The sequence below is a fragment of the Patagioenas fasciata genome, chromosome 5 (genome assembly GCF_037038585.1).
Source record: "Patagioenas fasciata isolate bPatFas1 chromosome 5, bPatFas1.hap1, whole genome shotgun sequence".
NCBI lineage: Eukaryota > Metazoa > Chordata > Aves > Columbiformes > Columbidae > Patagioenas > Patagioenas fasciata.
In genome coordinates, this window is record NC_092524.1 from 60,499,034 (window position 1) to 60,512,991 (window position 13,958).

Genomic DNA, 13,958 nt, shown 5'->3' on the forward strand with positions numbered 1-13,958 from the left:
ACAAATATTTTTGTTCCAGCCACTACTATTGTCACTGGAAATGTTTAACTGTGCCTTGCATTCAGTACCTGAATATGTTGACTGCTGTGTCAGAAAAATAACCATTCATAAACTGCTGCCTGAACATTTGAACCTGATATCCCTCCCCCATTCTTGACAAAAATAAAGTTAAGCTTCTAACGTGCTATAGCAGAACGCTAATCCATAACGGTTTAAAGAAAGCTCAACCGATCACGACAGCAAAGATAAACTGTTGAGCAGCTTAAAGGCAGAAAGCAATTCTGTTGAACTAAATCAGTTATGTAAGTTGGCCTACAACTGTAGCACTTAACCAGAATTATGTGAAAGTTCTCCCGCTGCTGAAGTCCTCCAGCACGGTGTGCAGTACGCTGGTGGCACTGGTGCAGGGTTTGGTAGCTGCGTTATAGTGACACATTGGCATGTGTGTGCCTATGCACGTGTTTGTGTGTGTGTGTATAAACCACCAGCACCACAGGAATGCAGTTAAGATACTGACAAAAACCAGAAGAAAGGACAAGGAAGTACAACGTTAATGCTACACAGTTGTTCTTAACTTCCTTCAAGGTGATTCTCATTCACTGCAAGTAGGAACCCCAAGCTTCACCACGGGTAATTCCAGCCAGAGACTTGCTTCTTTTTTCCAGACAGACCTTATTTTAAAACAATGTAACATTTAAACAGGATTAAAGAGGAACAAAGTCACATTTCTGTCCTAGAAATAGATGTGGAATGGAAATACCGGCGCGTCTTCATGGAGTTTCAAACAAGGCTGGTGCCTTTTTGCCTACAAAGCCCAATTCAGAACCCCTTGAAATAAACCATTGACTTTGCGTGGTCCCATATTGATTTGATCCCTGCAGAGGAAGGACAAGCATTGCGTAAGAGGAGAAGGATTTCATTTCTGTCTTTGCAATATTAAAAAGCCTTCTGTATTTTTGTTGCCAATCCCAGCCGTGGCCAGCAGCACCGCACCGCTTCCTGCTGCTACTTTGTCGTCAGGGTCACGGGCAGGATCCCACTCTGTCCCGTGTGGACACTCCTGTGCTGCCAGAACCCACTGCTGTTTAATTCTGCTTATGATCACCTGCATTTTACATTCTGGCTCCATTCCCTGCCAAAAGTGTTAAATCGGAAATGTGGGTCTTTACTACCACACTGGGGGAGTCCGCCTGGACCACGCCTTCAGAGAGATTCATTTCATTTTTTAATATGTTTCAGTCTTCAGTCTGGAATGAGACATCTCTTCTTCCTGCCCTGGCAGCTCGGGCACAGCTCAGTCACACGTTGGCAGGCTGCACGTTCTCATCACTGCCGCGCACGTGGATCCCTTGGTTGCTGTGGACAAGCACCAGCACACAGCTCTGCCCGACACCGCGTTCAACTTGTCCCGTTGCACTCCGTGCCCCACAAGCTGGCACAGAGACCAGCCTTGGACACTTTGCAGCCTGCAAGGCAAACAGTAATGACTAAAACGGGGCTTGTGAAACACTTGAGAGTTCTGCTGCTGTTTGCTGTTTACCTGTGCTTTAATTAAAGCATTACAGATCTGTATCTCACTGCGGTTTTTTCCTGCTTACCTGTTAGCACAACACTGTTTTCTTCTGAAGATGATGTGATCGTAAATCCTGCTTGAGAACCTTAAAGAGATAAAGTAGTAAAAATGCTAAGAACTTTCTCTTCCGCTTGATTTCCTGCTCTGTTGTCTCCTTAGGTACTTTGGGATACGTGATGGTGAGGAGATGGTTCTTCCTGGGAAGCATTCCAGAGATGAGGGTTCTGGTTCACGCTCACTCCCTCGAGAGCACATCTGTGCTCCATTAGTGCTGGTCAACTGGATGACTGCGGAAGTCATGGTGACCTAGAAAGGAGGGGATTCAGAAATGCAGCAAGATCAGAGCGACTTTTAAATCCTAGTGCACATCTGAGCAGAGCCGGCATCGTTTAGGTGAGTGTACTGGACAGCCTTACCAGGTTCCTTCTGGACAGAGACTGGAGAAAACTCTGCTCTCTTGGGCTGCAATTCAGGGGGTGTTCAGTGCTCCCAGCTCCCCTCTGATGCTAGTGGGAGCAGTGCAGGCTCAGAAGAGGGTTGAGAAATGGCTGGGCTCTCAGAGGCTGTTGCTGGACACTGTCTTGGCTTCTGGTTGCGCAAATATGAGAGAGGCACAACAAGAACAAAGTGGGAGAGTCAGCATTGCATAACCATGATTTTACACCAAAGGTACGTGCAGCTGTGACTAGTCGAATGGAGGAAGGGGGTTACTCTAGTACCAGAAAGTTCTGTCTCGGCTGCCACGAGGGAAAGCATTTACGTGCTGCTGGCCTCTCGAGTGCTGCTGAGAAACTGTGCTGTTTAGATGCCAAAAGAAGGGAACCAGATTGTGTTATTTCCTCTTCTCCGTACGTGACAGCTTCTGGACTGGAATGAATCCGCATCAGTATCAACACAGGGAACAAATAAACCTTGAATTAAATAGTCAAATAAAAATAATCCTCCTCGCTGGTATCCAGCCCTTTACCTGCATATCTCACCAAGGAGCTGTGTGTCCTTCTGTAGGCTGTTCAGGACATGGTGCTCTCCTCTGCTGCAGGGCAACAGCTTTGAGCTCTGAGGTTAGCCGGCTGATATGCTGATAGAAGGAAATGCAAAAGCCAGCTGGGAACACCGGCCTGTGGGGCACCTCACCATACCTGCGTGTTTCTGCCTGGCTGCTAAGACACGTCACCCACAGCTGGGCTTTCCTTGCTGTGGAGTGGTCCCTCTCTATCAGTTCCCCCTCCTGCCCTCAAAGCTGTTACAACAGACGTTCTGCTGGCACGCACCAGCCCTTCCTGGCGCTGTGAGGCCACTCAGGTTACGCAGCCAGGTTTTTGGCATAGGTGAGCATTTTCCTCTTTACTGGCCCACGGGGCACGGAGAAGGACTATTTTTTGCCACCCACCGGGACATGCAGCCGCTGATGCTCTGCAGCTCCAGCTGCTGCCAGGTGCTGTGGGGAGGAGCTGCCTGATTGCTCCTGACCTGGCACCTTGTGGACAGCAGTGAGCAGCTGCAGCAACAGCACGGCATCATTCAAGCCACTGAAGACCTCAGCCTGAAGTTATTTTGGTCGGGGCTGAGTGGGTTGATGCTATGATTCCTTTACAGCTCTTAAGAGGGTGATTTGCATGAATGGTTCCAGTAGAGCCGTGGAGAAGCTCTCCCCAGGGGTCTGGATTGCTGCAGGAGATGTCAGAGACCAGGACCGGGTGAACTCAGAGCTGCTGCTCCCAGAGGAGCTGGCTGAGCAGTCAAGGCTACGTTAAGTAGAGGAAGGCGCTTTTTGCATTTTTTTTCTGATACTGATTCAGCATGAAGCCTGTGTGCATGACTAGGTTTAGTCAGCCAGGAGAAACTGTTGCTTTAGCAACCTCCCTTTGTATTAGGCACCGTGCGGGAAGGGGAAGTCTACAGCAGGATTTTCCTCTCCCTTAGGTTGCTTTGGGAGGGCTGTAGTCCCCGCTCCTTCCTCGAGTCAAAAGTACCTTGGCAGTAGCTATCCCTAGCGCAGGTGTCTGGGACTCGTCATGGCTGGTCCCTGGGCATGTGGAATGAAAGTTTGTGATGCCAAAATATTCTGAGCCAGAAGTTATTCTGCGTGAGAGAGTGAGGAAGATTATGGGATTTTAGGCCCTGAGGTACTTTTTACATTGGTCCTGCTTGCCTTTAGAAATTGTCCATAAAGCACTATTTCAGAAGAATTAAGCAAAAAAAATAGCCACCTGTTCCTAGGAATCAGCTGGATTTGAGAACCAAATCTGCTTGGAGGAAGAAGCTTAAGAAGCAGTAGCAAGGTAGAGAATGATTTATAGGAAAATGCCCCTCCTTTCCTGACCTTTTGCAATGAGGAGGCAATTTCCCAGAAGGTTCCAGCTGTTGCTTTTAAAAGCCATGGATCAGAAATGCTCATTAGTGAGGATGTGGGTTCAATCTGTTTTAACAAGGCGTGTAGGCTGGGATCTGCAACTGATGGAGTGGAAAAGAGGGAAGGAAAGGAGGTTTTTAAAGCATCAGCATGCAGTTCAACCTGTTGGATTACATGTACGTCATGTCACTCTGTTGTAACAAGAGTCACAGTATGGTCTAAACTATCTTAGCAAAATATACGATATGTATAATATGGAAATGAATCACCCACTTCAATACATCACTAGGCAAGAGCGTGAGACAAGAAAGATATTTGATTACCTGTGTTGAGAAATCAGATTTAACTAGGACACCAGTTCTAGTTTCTGCATGCTCTCTTGCTACGTCTTTGTGTTCTCTGTCATGAGCTGGAAACATTTAAGAAAAGAGACAATACTTAAGTGTAATATATACCCCAGTAGTACAAAAAACATTGCATATAGGAAATCGACCTCCAATTTTTATCACCCAGTGTTCCCAGGAGGCTCCTTCATTGTCAATATTTCCTTAGTGATCTTAGCAGCACTTTAAAGAGAGAGAAAATTGCCCTTTTTCAGTGGAGAGAGCAGATACTGACATGGTTACAGCTGATTACCAGCCTGTGAACACACGTCAGCAAGGATGGCAGCACTGGCCTCCTTAAGGTTTCTTATATAGACCATAAATGGGACTGTATCCCCCTTCAGCGGGCTGCTAGCATGACATCCAGCCCCTATGTATTACCAGCATTATAGCAACACCAAGAGGCCCAGGGGGGCTCAGCACTGCGCGTAGTTTGTTGCCAGGAGCTCACCAGCTGAGCAAGCCATGGGCAAAAGAGACGTGTTGTGGCCAGCACAGCGTGCCAGCTAGCCCAGGGCTCTCTCTCAGCCTCGAGAACAGCGCTGGGGCTTGGCCATTACCCTTCGGAGCGTTTTCAGCCCCATGGGAACACGCAGGGTTCGGTGTTTCCTTCAGACTGAGCAAGTGCCTTTCCTCCTGCCAGCTTCTCTACCACTTCTGTTGGAGGTTTATTGTAAGAGTCAAGGTGCAACACGCCTCCCTAGGAGAGGAAAATGCGATTCTTCCACATGATAAATCTTCGTGTGAGACAGGATTTCTGCTTCATAAGGAAACAGTTCCTCATTTCTCATGCAGGTTGATTTTGATCCTGCAAACACTCACTCAGGGTGGCGGGGCAGGGAGCTGTAAAATGGCTGTGGCTGGAGATGAAGTACCTGCTGCTGTGGGGAGAGCCTGGTGGGACCTCCACGTCAGGGAGCTGCTGGCTGCCTGAAGAAGGAGCAGATTTCTCAGGAAAGGCAAAGAGCTTTCGTGCCGCAGCACCAAATGAGTTCGCTTACTCATTTATTTCAGCGGGATTTCAGCACAACTGCTTTGATGCACTGGGCCCTGGTTGCATAGGCTCCTTTGGGAACCGTACAGCATCGTGCTCATTTGCAAGGCTGATACATAAGGGGGTTGTGCGAGTCAGTGGCAGGATGGGAAACAGGACCTGACATCCCAGCTCTTCCCTCTGCAAGAAGAGTTACAGCTCCTTCCTGAGTAACAGTGCTCTCCTCATGCTAAAAATGAGTCTCCAGCAGGGCAAAGCTGTTCCTCCTCTCACATGGCAGCGTCTCATTGCCCGCAAGTTCTTACAGTACCTGGGTGCAAATATGGGTAGATAATGTTCACCATGTCATGACTCACTATGAAGTGAGAGCATGCAGCCATACCAGTGCTTCATGATTTTCTGAAATTTTAGTTCATTTTACTCTGCAGCCATTTTCATTAATGAGCTGGATTAATTTAATACAAATTTAAACTGTAAGTCAATCTCTTTGAAGCAGAAAAGTGGCATTTTTAAAGTCTATATTCTATCCCAAGCCTATAAATACATCTGCCTCATAGAAATCAGCTCTTTCTGGTTGATCTTACAGCAGAGAGGATGACTCAAAAGTGCTTATGCGCTGCATTGTTTTTATCAGAGATGAAAAAGAAAATTCCCAGTGAATTAGAGGGATCAGTGACTATAGATAGATCCTGCACTTTTCTCCCGCCAGATGAAACATGACGCTGATTTTGGATCGCCTGGATCCAATGTGGTCACCCTCGCAGCAGACAGTCACATTTTGTTGCGCTTCTACAGAATCCTAGCCAGCATTTGGTTTCCTTGAGTAAAAATCAACAAAGCAGAAATATCACACAGGCTCCAAACGCCACACAGCCAGTGCTTTCCTCTCTCCCTGCCCCACATCATCACAGAGCACCTAAAAGCAGTTGGATTCAATTGTACACCCCAAAATAATATTAAAGGACTGTGGGCAAGGCTGCAAAGCCACTCATACAAAAAGCTAGGGAATTTAATAGAATTAAGGTGCTTTCTTGAAACCATTAGTTGTAGGATGAGTAAGGTTGAGTAATGTGTTGAGGGATAAGGGATGGTGGGTAGAGGTCCTAGCTGGGTCTTGTGGGAGTGCGGAGGTTGCGAGTGGCATTGCTGTGTCTGTGCTGGTTCTTGTGCAGCTAAACTCGGTGACAAATGACCTGGAAAAGGGCTGAGCAGTTACCCGAGGACTCTGCTGATGGCACAAAGTTATTTGTGGCAGTAAGGATGGAGACAGGTTGTAAAGAACGACAGGAAAACCTTATGGGTGAGTCCTTATGACTGACTACGCAATAAAGTGCAGGTGAAAGTCAGTGCAGATAAATGCAAAGTGCTCTTGGGGTGAGAGGAATGGGGGGAAACCCTGTTGGGAAGCGTGAGATGTTGGGTGCTGGGTACCAGGTGCTGCGACTGCAGCATGGAGAGAAGCTCAGCAGCAGCATCTCACAGCAGCAGCTGCTCCAGGCTGAGCGACACGGCCGAGAGGAGCATCCTCATCCTCGCCGAGGGAAGGACAAGCTCGTTCCTTTTCACAGGAGGAGTTTTAAACCTCCTAGCAGAGTGTGACTAAACGGAGCTGATCTCAGAGCTCATGCCCGTTTACTCCAAGGTCCCTCTGTACCTTTCTGGTGGTGATGGTCTGAAGCTCTATGACACTTCCCAAAACATGTAAGGGCTGCTTGCTGCAAGTCAGATTCATGTTCCAGTTGTGTTTTCCACCACAGTAATAATATTTATATTGCAAAATTCTAGTGGTTCTTAACAGCACATTTGCTCACTTGTGGGACGGGAGGTTTTCATTATGACTTTGTTTCCTAAACATCTGAAAGCCTTTGAAAAGCAGAGGGCTTGTACAGCTGTGTCCACAAACATTCAGATTGTACTTGACTTGTTTTCTAGCTGGTGTTTGTCCTGGTTGCTGTTTAGCAAGTGCAGCAGTCCTGTGAGACCAGCGGTGGAAGAAACCTCCTACCTTCAGCACAGCCTGGGGAGCTAAACCCCCTGGCTCCCATGCCTGAATTTGTGATGAACCGAAGAGCCAAACTTTTTAATTCCTTGTTTAAACTCCATTCCACACCAAAAACGAGGACAGCAGCCAGCAAGTAGCACTTTGGTTGCACCAACTGATGGAGAGCTGGGCAACCCTCCTTGTCCCACTGCTGCACTTCCCAGCCCATGGACCTGCACCAGGGCCTGGGCTGCAAGCAGGTGACAGCAGCAGGGACCAGCCCTGGTCCCTGGCCAGGTGGCGTTGTGGCACAGTTGCACAGGAGCAGTTTGGGTGGCAAGCGTCAGGGTTGTACCAGAAGATTTAAGCGCCAGCTTCTGCCTCGGGAACAGGCGATGCAGCAAACGCTGGGGACCACGCGCTCCCCTGCAAGACAGTGCACAGCTGCAGGGAGCAGCTGTTCTGCTGCTCCTGGTCACGGCTGCTGAGGGTATTTCAACCTCTTTCTGCCTGCTACTAGATCCAACTCTTCCACTTTGTTTGGGGAAAAAAAATGCAATAAACACACACTGCGATTTGCATGAAATTTTTCAGCAGCCCAGGCTAAAATTAGTCTTTATGTGCTTGGAATAATTGCTATTTATGCCTTTTTTTTTTTTTTAGGCTTTTTACCAATCTAATCAGCATAATTTGTGTGTACTGGAACAAATCTACAAGACTCCAGAACTGCTCTTGCAGATCATGCAGATTAAACATGAACTAATTAGTAGATTTCTGGATCTCTAAAAGTCCGCAGCTTTGGAAAAAGCCGACAGTGCCCATCAGTGTTCCCACAAGAGAGAGAAAGAAACCCAGACACACCGAAAAAATGGCCACAGATGGAGATACGTGTGAGAAGACTTTGCAAAAGACAGAAAACACAAAGACATTGGGATATTAAGCAAGAGCGATTAATTATTTTTTCTTCTAAACAGTTCAAGAATAAAGACCTTTTTCTGACTTTAGTTCACTCTTTACATGGAAATTAAACATGGATCTCTAAGAACTAGTGGCCATAAGCCACGTGGAGTAAAAAGGAAAATGTAGCAGAAGCTATGAGGATGAATATTGAATTCACCCATGAGTTAGTCCAAGCACATCCAAAGGCTATGACGTCAGTAAAAACGAAAAACTCTGGCTATCGTCCTGGGAAAGAAACCAAAAATCTCTTTGCCAATATGTGAAGGCTTCTTCATTCTGAAAGTCTTATAAAAGTTTCCTCAGGAGACAACAACTCCATCAGAAATGTTCCAGCAGATGATGAAGAACAATAACAGCTGCTCCATGGCTCAGGGCAAACAATGGAAAGTCCCCAGTTGATTTGCTCAGTCTTGAACAGGGTCCAAAATTCACAGAATTCACAGAATTTTGGAGAAGGGGTAAAAGCAGCTGTCTGCTGCGACAGCGGCGTTCACGTAAGGAGGGAACCGGAATGGCCCTATAATTGAAAGCCCATCCAACAAATGCCGCTGACAGGCAAGAGGCTGAAAAAATGCACTGGAGAAGCAGGTTTAGCGCTGGTCATGGGAAGGATGCTGCTCTCCCATCCCCTGCGTTTGACAGGATAATGTGGACACGCTTGGAAAGGTCTCTCTGGAATTAGAGCTGTCACATGTAAGACATCATTGTTAAATCCCAGATGCATTAAAGAGGTGTTTTTATGCTCCTGTTTGGTTGGTCACATGCAATCAGGGTGCTTTCCTGATCCCACCAGTACCGGTTTTATGAAAGGTCTCCTGGTTGAACTCGCTGGCACCGAGCTTATCAAGCTGCCAGTCGGGGCTGATTGGGCCAGACAGGCTCTGGTCTTTGATCTGATCTGATTAACATCCCAGGCTGTTTCACCTTCAGCACTTACTCCGGGGTTTCTTGGACACAAGATTGCTCTCATCTGTATCATCGCCACCTAAGCCCTTCCTTGCCATGCAAGAGCTGGAGGCTGCTGTGTCTCTGCCCAGAGCCCCTTTCTCATCCCCCATGCAATTAGAGTTAATGAAGAAGGAGGGAAACAAAGCTAGTGAAGGATCTGAAGAACAAATCTTATGAGAAATAGCTGAGGGAACTGGAGCTGTTGACCCTGGAGGAAAGGAGGCCAAGGGGAGACCTTATCGCTGTCTGTGACTACCTGAAAGGAGGTTGGAGCATGGAGGGTGTTGGTTTCTTCTCCCAAGCAGCAAATGACAGGATGAGAAGAAACAGCCTCAAATTGTGCCGGGGAGGTTTAGATTGGATATTAGAAAACATTTCTTCATGGAAAGGGTTGTCAGGCGTTGGAACAGGCTGCCCAGGGAAGTGGTAGAGTCACCATCCCTGAAGGTGTTTAAAAGTAGTATAAATGGGGTTCTTAGGGACATGGTTTAGTGCCAGAGTGAGGTTATGGTTGGACTCTATGATCTTAAGGGTTTCTTCCAACCAAAATGATTCTATCATTCTATGATTCTAAGAAATTCAAACCAATGGCATCAGAAGTACACTTGGATCATTATCTTTGACATACAGACAAAAGAGGCAAGACAGCTTCAAAAATATCTGAAGAATGTCACGGTGCTGGAGCCTGATTTCATGGTGCGGCGCTGGTGCTGCCCTGGTTGCCAGGGATTTATGACTGGGGCTGTTGGCACAGCTTTGCAAGGAATTTCACTTGGGTTTAACTACTGGTAGGGAACTGCTCATAAGGAAGCGGTTTTGCCAACAGAAGGATGAATGCCTCTTTCATCTCTGGTGGAGCTGGAGCAAACCTGCTAAGCGAAGCTTCGTGCCTCCCCCACGGTTCAGAGCAGCTTTGCACTGCGGTACAGCAGCTGGGGAAAGTACACAGGAATGGATTGGATCCTAGTAACACCTGCTTTGCTTTCAGATCTCTTCCCCAAACACCAGCCCTCAAGAAGAGAAGTGTCTGGGAAGTCCCAGAGACTCTTTCCCCACAATGCAGCTTAAAGTTGGTTTTAATAAAAGACCACATTTCTCTGCAAATGGAGTTTTAGCAGTAGATGTGTTTCTTTAATAGGAAAATCAAGCTGAAGGTAAAATTAAAATAAACCTTATTCCTGAGCCTTTCACTGGGTACCTGTTTATTTTGTCATTCCTCATGAAACTGAATCGTCTTTTATTTGAAAGGAGCTTATGTTGCATCATACTCTTTGGCCAGGTACAATAAATACATCTAAAAATAATCCTAATAAACGCTGTGCAAACACACACAGTATAAGCATGCTCCCTTCCCAAATTCCTGTCCCCGTCCCATGGAACTGAAAACAGGATTTTCCTATGATATGGTTAAAGCCTGTGCACAGTCTGAGCAGAGGCTCTGGATCCTAGTCCTTGTAGTTAAAATCCCCCTGGAATTTGTGTCAACTTATCCAAATAGCCACTTGGAAACACAGCACAGGACTTAACATCCCGCCCCCTTGGTGTTTTTGAGCACAAGCTCTAGCAGCTCTGAAGCATTTACTCAAATCTCACCCACATTTCATTTTGGTCTCCTTTTAATGTGACAGTTTACATCTTCCCCCTTTCTCCAGCAGCTCTTGGGCAGCCGTGGCCTTGAGGCCGATGCCCGCGGGCAGGAACGGCACAGGGTGCTCTCGTGGCAGCGGCACCGCAGGGACGACTTTCCCATCTCACGGCTTTGCACGTCTTGGTGGGCACAGGTGAGGTCGGTTTGTGCCCTGAAAGGCACGTTGGCACCTCGGCACATGCGAAGGCAATGCAGCCTTTGCTTTATCTCCTTAATCACTTTTACAGCTTTACCTGCCTGCGTCATGTGCTGCAAATTCAGCCATTAGTTGCAGCTGGGTGGTTTTTTTGCATTAAAGGCTTTATTTGAGGTACCTTCACCACAAATGATCACACTTCATCATCAATACACATTTGCGAAGCAAAGGCTGGAAAGCAGCAGAAACTTCCCCCTAAAAGTGGATGTCCCCCCCAAAGCAGTAAGAGCACACATGTGCTGTGCCCGTGTGTCCCTGTCACCTCTGGGGACACCGCAGGGGACTGATGTTATTCTGCCGGAGGAACCATGTTCTCTCCCCATCTGTCTGGCCAGGAGCAAGAAACACAAGCCCCAGAACTGGGAAGTCTTTTTCTGTGTTCCTTGCTGAAATCAGTCTTTCCACCTCCCTGCCAGTCCTCCTCCTCCAGTCAGACCTGTTGCTGAGGAAATGCCAAACCCCAGGAACACCAGCGCTGATTTGGAGAGGGCATGGGCAAGGAGGCTGCTTCCCCCTCTGTGGAATTAATCCCTCTGGCTGTGGGGGCAGTTTCTTGCAAACTCAAAACAAAGAGATCAAGGAAAATGTGATTACCTGCACAGGAAAGCTCCAGCTGATGGAGCAGGGCCAGTGTCCCTGTTTGCTGCTGCCAAACCGGTCCCCGTGTGTCTGCCCTTGGCCAGGTCACCCGGGTCCAGCGCAGCGCGCTCATGGGCAGGGCCTCTGCGGTCGGTCAGCACGGGGCCAGGTGCTGCTGCTGGCTCTGCCCTTAGCATTCCGCTAGCCATTTGTTATTCATATTAAGCCTTCCACCATGCTTATAATATTAGTTTCTATTCTACAAAGGCTGCATTGACATGGTGATCGATTATATGCAGAAAGCAAAGTGAAGGGTGCTTTATAAAGTCAGCATATTAGCAGTTTATTCAGTAAATTAATGTTTTTTAGAATGCTTATGTACATTGAAACAAAGATCTGTCATAAATTACGTAGTTCAGGCCTGCAATTTATATTTCTGAAAGCCAGGGAGCAATCCACTGTAATTCAGCCCTATCTCTGCACAACATAAACACTCTCTCCTCTTCATCCAGTATGGAAGCAAAGTGTTTGGAGTTCTCTGGAGCAGAGCTCTAATAGCCACGCTCGGCTGTAACGCACACTAACTGAAAGGCAGATGAACTTGTAGCAGCGCAGATGAAAGAGGGAGCGGTGTGATGCAGCCCAGAGCATCCCCTGCTCCTCTCACCTGCATCCCCCTGGCCTGGGTTGCACAGGAGCAATGCTTCCATTTAGTAAAGAAAGTGTTCTGTCATTTTTCTCCAGATCCTCACAAGACATAGCCTGTTCTCAATGTAAATATCAAGATTCTCAAAAAACTCTCCCTCGCAACACACAGAGCTAAATGAAAATGTCTCTTCCTTAGAGCTGGCACTGTTGAAGAAGTCTTAATGAGCTTCTCTTATTCATAAAAATGCTTTGTTTTTAAAAGCTTGCTGTTTCATATTTAAATAACAGCTTTAAATGTGTCTTTTGCATCTCTCCAAATTTGCAACTTCTTTTCCTCCCACTTTCCTCCGAACTCCATGATATGGTCTTGCAGCTACCTCTCCCTGAGGGAAGTCAAACAACTCACCAAATGGCAACTAGGAAGAAATATCAGCAGGGAAAGTTCATTTTAATGAGAAGAAAGGAAAACACCCAGAGACAAAAGTCAAAGGCAGCTTGTGCTACCAGTGGAAACTGCTTGGTCCTGTGGGACCCCTAAAAATCATACCCAGAGGACTTGACTCACACAAGCGCCTTCGCTGGGCTTTCTCTCTAGCTGCTTCTTTGAAGGCCCAGCCCAGCATCACATAACATGGACATCTTGCTACACCTGCGTGATGTGTCTCTGGATTCTGCCTGCCTGCAAAAAGCTGAAGAGTTGGTGTTTTCTGCTAATTTTTTCCCATGCAAGAACTATTATTTTAATTGCAGGTTTTAATGTGTATAATGGCACTCCTGCATTCTCAGGCAACCTGCTCTGTGCTTTTGCTGGGCAACAGCAGTATCCTAGCAGCGATAAGATCTTTATGAACCCATTGTCCTTGTCAGACAAAGAGGACTTTGATTCTATAGTAATATTGCATTTGGTGAAAACTTTATTTCCTTTCCCTTCAGCCTACTAGAAAACTCTACCATTGACCTTCAAAGGCTTTTGAATTCGTGTCTACCAAAGGAATCGCAAGGTGAGCACCTGACTTTCAGCCTGTTTGTCATACCTGCCATTGCTGGCCCCACCTCACACGTAACCTTCAGCTGTGGACTCTGAGCTTGCAGTCAGCGCTTTCACCACCTGAGCTCTTTGAAATGCCTTTCAAGCCCATGACAAATAGCAGTACTCGTGACAGAGGGAGATTAAAGGCCGATGGGGGATGTCATAGGAACTACGGTATCTCTCCAGTTCTCTGACAATATTTTCCAGAAGCCTATTTCCTCTTATATCAGGATATATTAAAAAAAAATAATAAAAATCAATCTGTCTTATGCAAATACTTCTTATCAGCAGATAAATGCACCTGCACCACCAGGCATATGCGATTAAGGAGCCTAGGCTCGAGGTGACACAGTAGTAGCACATGGTACCATGCAGAACAGCAGGTGGACTCTTTCCATCTGAAAAGTTATTTGTACTAGCTATAAGGAATGAACCATTAAGCACAAATGACCCATTTAGCAAAATGCTTTCCCAAGAACCATTGATTGGATCCTCCAATCTAGCCTACATGTGTCAGTTTGGGATTGGGGCAGAGGAAAAAATGTGGCTTTAATCCCTTAAACTCTCTGAAATGAGTAAAATAATATAAATGTGTTTAGTACAAAACTGCATGTCTATGGTCCAAGGTGCTATCATGGCACCCAGGACATCATCAGCAATGCTTC